The 7,223-nt window shown below is 44.2% G+C and overlaps 1 pseudogene; it reads right to left on the reverse strand.

Annotated features, from left to right (window-relative positions):
- Nucleotides 1-1,460: 1,460 nt before the first annotated feature.
- LOC123596939 lies at nucleotides 1,461-6,013 on the reverse strand (annotated as a pseudogene).
- Nucleotides 6,014-7,223: the final 1,210 nt, after the last annotated feature.

Raw genomic sequence — 7,223 nt, forward strand, 5'->3', positions numbered from 1 at the left:
ATTAAAACTAAAAATTATTTTGGATGCTTGTTTATTTTTGAGAGAGAGACAGAGCATGAGCAGGGGGAGGGGCAGAGAGAGAGAGGGAGACACAGAGCTGTGAGCACAGAGCCCGAAGCAGGGCTCGAACTTACGAATCGTGAGATCATGACCTGAGCCCAAGCCAGATGCTTAACCGACTGAGCCAGCCAGTGCCCTAAAAAAAATATTAAAAAATAAATAAATAAAAAATAAAACCTTAAAAAAAAAATAACAATTTATCACATCTTTTCAAGGACTGTTGACCTTTATATCCTTTTATTTCTGGTTTATGATGGTCACAGCTCTACAAAATAGAACCAAACTGTATTTTTTGATACTATTAATGTAGTTAAATCAATAAGTAAAAAGGAAGCATAAAATCTTGGGACACCTGGGTGGCTCAGTCGGTTAAGCATCCAACTTCAGCTCAGGTCATGATCTCACAGTTGTGAGTTCCAGCCCCGCATCAGGCTCTGTGTTAACAGCTTGGAGCCTGGAGCCTGCTTCAGATTCCGTGTCTCCCTCTGTCTCTCTGCCCCTCCCCAGCTTGCTCTCTGTCTCTCAACAAAATAAATAAAAAAACAATAAAAAAATTTTGAAAAAAGAAGGCATAAAATCTAAACAGGAGAAATAATTATTATCTGATCAAACGACTTCAAAATAAGAATACAGATACTTTTTGGTATATATCACAGAAAAACTTTCAACTTAATTTCCTAAAAAAATTTCTTAATGGCTGTTGGTCAATGCAGCATTAAGAAACTGTAGTGCAAATTCTACCAAATACATTTATTGCAAAGGGGGTTTGTTCATTTTTCTGCAAATAAATGTTGTTACATTAACAGTGAACATGTAACAAATTGGGTTGCCTGGATGTTTAAAAGCTAACACCATGGGGTGTGTGGCTGGCTCAAGAGGTAGAACATGCAACTTGATCTGGGGGGGGGGGTCCTGAGTTTGAGCCTCTGCTAGGTGTAGAGTTTACTTAAAAAACAAAAAAAGCTATTCCCATAAGCCAGCCCTGCAACTAAAAACTCAAACATATTAATCTCAAGACCCATCCTTAGTCCAATATTATCTATACCAAGGCTGGAAGACCTTAATAATAAGAATAAAACCAAAATGTATTCATAAAAGCACTAAAGAGGCACCTGGGTGGTTCAGTCAGTGAAGCATCCAACTCTTGATTTCGGTTCGGGTCATGATCTCATGATTTGTGAGTTTGAGCCCCGTGTCCAGTTCTGTGCAGACAGTGAGGAGCCTGCCTGGGATTCTCTCTCTCCCTCTCTCTCTGCCCCTATCTCACTCATGCTCTCTCTCTCTCTCTCTGAAAATAAATAAACTTTAAAAAAAATAAATAAAAGTAATAAAAATCATTTGTTTTAATGTTGAAAGTATTTTCCTTACTAATATGGCACATACTCTTTCCTAGCCTTTAATCAGCTATTTGGAAATGAAGTCACAAGAATAAAGTGAAGACTTGGAAATTCAGGATAAGACTGTGCAATAAAGTCCCCAACATCCAGTAAACTGTCTGGTGCACTATTGCATCTTCGTATCAAATGACTGTCATCTGCTAACCCAGATTGAATTCTTTTTTTTTTAATGTTTATTATTGAGAGACAGAGAGACACAGAGCGTGAGCAGGGGAGGGGTAGAGAGAGGGGGAGACATAGAATCTGAAGCAGGCTCCAGGCTCTGAGCTGTCAGCACAGAGCCTGATGCGGGGCTCGAACTCACAAACCGTGAGATCATGACCTGAGCCGGAGCCGGTCGCTTAACCAACTGAGCCACCCAAGGCACACCTGAATTTTTTTTTGAAGTAATCTCTAGGGGTGTCTGAGTGGCTAGTGGGTTAAGCGTCCAACTCTTGATCTTGGCTCAGGTCATGATCTCATGGCTTGTGAGATGGAGCCCCGAGTGGTGCTGGCAGCTTGGAGTCTGCTTGGGATTCTCTGTCTCTCTCTGTCTCTCTGTCTCCCTGCCCTTCCCCCACTGTCTCTCCCTGTCTCTCAAAATAAATAGATAAACCTTAAAAAATAATTCATAAAAAAAAAATAATCTGTATGCTCAGTGTGGGTCTCAAACTCACGATCCTGAGATCAAGAGTCACATTGTCTACTGACGGAGCCAGCATGGCACCCCTGGATTTGAATTGGGTTTCGTTGGCCCTGAATCATCAATAAGAACAACTGCATTAAGTATTGACTTCTCCTCCTCTTCTGGGGAGGAAGGTGTACTGACTATTTCAGGTGTAAGGCTTCCAAAGGTTTGCCTTTCTCCACGGAAAGCCTTGAACCTTATTCTAGGCTTTAGGTATTCTTGATCTTGACCATTCTCCATATCCAAATTCACTTGGTCACCATGAACCAGTCACTGAAGTTCCAGGAGAGTCTCTTTTGAAACCTTCTGCCAGGGGGCGCCTGGGTGGCGCAGTTGGTTAAGCGTCCGACTTCAGCCAGGTCACGATCTCGCGGTCCGTGAGTTCGAGCCCTGCGTCGGGCTCTGGGCTGATGGCTCAGAGCCTGGAGCCTGTTTCCGATTCTGTGTCTCCCTCTCTCTCTGCCCCTCCCCCGTTCATGCTCTGTCTCTCTCTGTCCCAAAAATAAATAAACGTTGAAAAAAAAAAAAAAAACCTTCTGCCAACAGTAATGTCACTTTAAAGGATTTCTAGTATAAGTTGCTGAATTTCAAGCATACACGCAGAGTCACCCTTAACAGGTTCCAGAAATTGAACATTTGTTGGATCATTGTATGGTTTCAACTCACCATCATCCAAACTGAAACTGTTATTGAAACTGTTTTAAGCAAAATCTGAACATCTTGTGGCTGGTTTGGTCTATAGATGTATTCATTCCTTATAAAAGGAATGCCCCAACCTGTACCTTCTACATGCAAATGACTTTTGTTTGTCATCACTCAAGGCTCACGTGGCTTCTTTCAGAGGGACATCCAATGTTCCCTCGCCTCTTTGAAAAGTTCATTCACAACTTTTCCAGTTGAAAGTTGAATTACATGTGATCTTCTGTACTCATGTTCGTTTGCACAGCACCTTACAGAGAAGTGATGTGGTCAGCACCTTAACCAAGGGAACGTATCTTCAATAGCAGGAAAACCTTTGATGTAGTGTTCATGGTCTTTTAAAGACTGTAACTTTAGGCCTATCAGATTTGGAAGATTTGCATTTCTGCCCAGGCCAATATCTTTCTCCCTCCCTTCCTTCCTTCCTTCCTTCCTTCCTTCCTTCCTTCCTTCCTCCCTCCTTCCCTCTCTCTCTCTTTTTCTTTCTTTCCTTTCCTTTTTTTCTTTCTTTCTTTCTTTCTTTCTTTCTTTCTTTCTTTCTTTCTTTCTTTCTTAAATGTTTATTTATTTATTTTGAGAAAGAGAGAGTACAAGCAGGAGAGGGGCAGAGAAAGATTGGGAGACACAGAATCAGAAGCCAACTCCAGACTCCGAGCTGTCAGCACAGCCATGCGATCACAAAGCCATGAGATCATGACCTGAGCTGATGGTTGCTTAACCGACTGAGCAACCCTGGGGGGCCTGAGTCCAATTTATATCTTGATACATCATCACTTAGGTTGTTTTCAGGTTTCTTTATTTTATTTAAAAAATTTTTATTTATTTATTTTTATTTTAGAGAAAGAAAGCATGAGCGGGGGGAGAGGGGAGGAGGGAGAGAGAATCTCACGCAGGTTCCACGTTTGGCACAAAATGTGACACGGGGCTCAATCTCATGACCCTGGAATAATGAATGACCTGAGCCAAAGTCAAGAGTTGAACACCCAACTGACTGAGCCAGCCAGGCACCCCTGTTTTCAGGTTTCTTTGTAAGGTCTTCACATTCTTATTAAATTCTGCAAATCCTGGGGTGCCTGGCTGGCTCCATCAGTAGAGCATATGACTCTTGATCTCAAGGTTTTGAGTTCAAGCCCTACATTGGGTATGGAGCCTACTTAAAAAAAAAATTTGGGGCGCCTGGGTGGCTCAGTTGGTTAAGCGTCCGACTTCAGCCAGGTCACGATCTCACGGTCTGTGAGTTCGAGCCCCGCGTCGGGCTCTGGGCTGATGGCTCAGAGCCTGGAGCCTGTTTCCGATTCTGTGTCTCCCTCTCTCTCTGCCCCTCCCCCGTTCATGCTCTGTCTCTCTCTGTCCCCCAAAAAATAAATAAACGTTGAAAAAAAAAATTAAAAAAAAAATTGCAAATCCTGTGTGCTTGGGGGCCTTGGCCCTGTGACCTCCTCTCCTATCTACCCTGTGGGCTAGGCACTGCCCTTGCCCTCTCCAGCCAGCACCCCCTGCTCTTATCCTTTATTGTTTTTTCTTCCTCCCTCCCTCCTTTGTATGTGTGGGCCTATTTTGTCCTACATTTTAGTTTGAATGAATTTACTAAAGTCTTTGCTTACCATTGCTGTTTGCTCCCTCACTTCTTCCTCTTGAATTCACTTTTTTCATAGTGCTGATCTATCCTCTTTTTTTTTTTTAAGTTAATTTATTTATTTTGAGAGAGACAGAGACAGTGCGAGGGGGAAAGGAGCAGAGAGGGACAGAGAGAATCCCAAGCAGGCTTTGTGCCATGAGCATGGAGCCTGACATGGAGCTCAAACTCACAAACCGTGAGATTATAACCTGAACTGAAACCAAGAGTCAGACGCTTAACTGACCGAGCCACCAGGCACCCCACTTTTTTTTTTAATTTTTTTTTTAACATTTATTTATTTTTGAGACAGAGAGAGACAGAGCTTGAACAGGGGAGGGGCAGAGAGAGAGGGAGACACAGAATCCGAAACAGGCTCCAGGCTCTGAGCTGTCAGCACAGAGCCCGACACGGGGCTCGAACTCACGGACCGTGAAATCATGACCTGAGCTGAAGTCGGCTGCTTAACCGACTGAGCCACCCAGGCGCCCCTCCACTTTTTATTTTTTTTAATTTTTTTTTTATTTTTAACTAATCTCTACACCCAATGTGAAGCTTGAACTTACACCCTGAGATCAAGAGTCGTATACTCTACTGACCGGGCTAGCCAGGCGCTCCTACATTAATTTTCATATCCTTTGTATATTTTTATTTTTAACCATTAGGGATGAGAGCAAGAGGCTGCAGCCTGTATTCAGCTTGCAGTCTGGGACTGGAACCATCTCCCCATAGCACTATCTCTACCATAACACGCATCATGAGTATGATAGGCAGAATAATGGCCTCCTCCCTTCCCTCAAGATGTCTGTGTCTTAATCCCTGGAACCTGTGCAAATATCACTCTAGATAACAGGGGAGAATTAAGATTTCAGACGGAATTAAGGTTGCCAATTAGCTGACTTTACAATATGGAGAGTATCCTGGGTTATCTGGGTGGGCTCAATGTAATCACCAGGGTCTTTAAATGTGGAAGAGGGAGCCAGAAGAGTTAGCACCAGAAGAATGGATGTGAGAAAAGCCCAATTAGCCATTGCTGGCTGTGAAGACAGAAGGGGGCCAGGGAAGTGGGCAGCCTCTGTATACTGGAAAAGACAAGAACGCATATTCGCCCCTGGAGGCTCCAGAAAAAAACGCAGCCCCACTGCCACCTTTATTTTAGCCCAGTGAAATACATTTTGGACTTCTGACCTTCAGAACAGTAAGGTAACAAACGGGTGCTGTTTGAAGCAACTAAGTTTGGTGTAATTTGTTACAGCAATAGGAAGTGAACACAATGTTGAAATGTGATTGTTGGTGTCTGTCCTTCCACCTGACTGCCAGCTTCTTTAAAAAAAAAAAATTATGTTTTTATTTTATTTTTGAGAGAGAGACACACACAGTGAGAGCCGGGGAGGGGCAGAGAGAGACGGAGACAGAATCTGAAGCAGGCTCCAGGCTCTGAGCCGTCAGCACAGAGCTCGACGTGGGGCTTGAACTCACAGACTGAAAGATCATAACCTGAGCTGAAGTTGGACGCCCAGCTGGCTGAGCCATCCCTGCAGCCCTCACTGCCAGCTTCTTGAGGACAAGAGCCATACTGTTGTCTCCTTTATTTACACCGACGCCAGCACAGAATCTGGCATATAGTCAGGGCTCAGTAAATATTTGTGGAACCAGTGAAAGAATGAAGACCTGCTTTAACTTTTTGAGGTTCTACTCGGGCTCTGAGATTCCAAAGCAGCCACTGCCTTTCCCTTTCCCCAGGCCCTTGGAGACCCTAAGCCCTTTGATCTCACTTTTCTCTAGTTTCCTTGCCCCATTGGTCCGAGTTTCCCGTTGCACTATTCCACTTCCAGATTCCTCCCTTGTTGTGGACTCTTCTCTCCAGCTTTGTGTGCAGGAAGAATTGAGATGGAAGGCACGTGTCACATACGCACCTGACTCTGCCATCAGGCTTATGCCTGAAACCGACGTTTTCTTCTTTTCCAAGATTCTGCTTGCTTTCCTGTCTTCTCCGTAGCTGCCTCCAATCCGGTTTCCTATCCAGCTTCTGATGGGGAATAGAGCTTTCATTTCGTCTCTTCCTTTCTGTTTTCTGGATTAACCTCAAGGTTCCCATCTTTCTTCCAGCGCTTCTTAACCCCTCCCCATATGATTCTAGGGGTTTCCAGCAGAGACAATGTAAAGAATTAAGGCACTCTCAAGGACCTCAGGTTTATAAAGCCACTCAGGGACTCCCTCAGTTTATTTTATGCAGCACTGCAAAATCTGCTCAGGCTGGGCTCTCCCAGCTGCTGTTGGGTCACTGCGATATTGTTATTTTGTTACTTCCTTTTCAGTCAGCCATTCTCAGGCCCTGGCTTCTCTAATCTCACGCTGAGTTTGGCTTCTGCTTCTCTAGCTTTCCCTTCATGAGCCTTGTGTTCAGTCTCTCCTGGAACCAGGCTCTGATGGGTTCGCTTGGTCACGGTCTAAAGCAGTGTTCTCATGCCAGACCTCCTGTAATGCTGCTGATTTGTCCCATATGTCTGATTCTGGTAACCGGGCCAATTCCTGGGCAGTCTTTTGTGGCTAGGTCTGGTATCAGAGCCAAGAGAAACAATGTGTGGTAACTTATGTAGAAAGAGCTGCCTCTGACCACTCAACCCTGGGGCCATCGGTGCCAGGCACAGGGCCTCTCTAGCACAAACTCCTTTACCACAGCTCTCTTTTTTTGCAGGTGATATTCACACCTCTTCATTCTCTTCCATTTGCCCCCCTTTCCCACTCCATGAAGAGGTTGGTGAAAGAAACAGATCATCCAGTT

The sequence above is a fragment of the Leopardus geoffroyi genome, chromosome C1 (genome assembly GCF_018350155.1).
Source record: "Leopardus geoffroyi isolate Oge1 chromosome C1, O.geoffroyi_Oge1_pat1.0, whole genome shotgun sequence".
NCBI lineage: Eukaryota > Metazoa > Chordata > Mammalia > Carnivora > Felidae > Leopardus > Leopardus geoffroyi.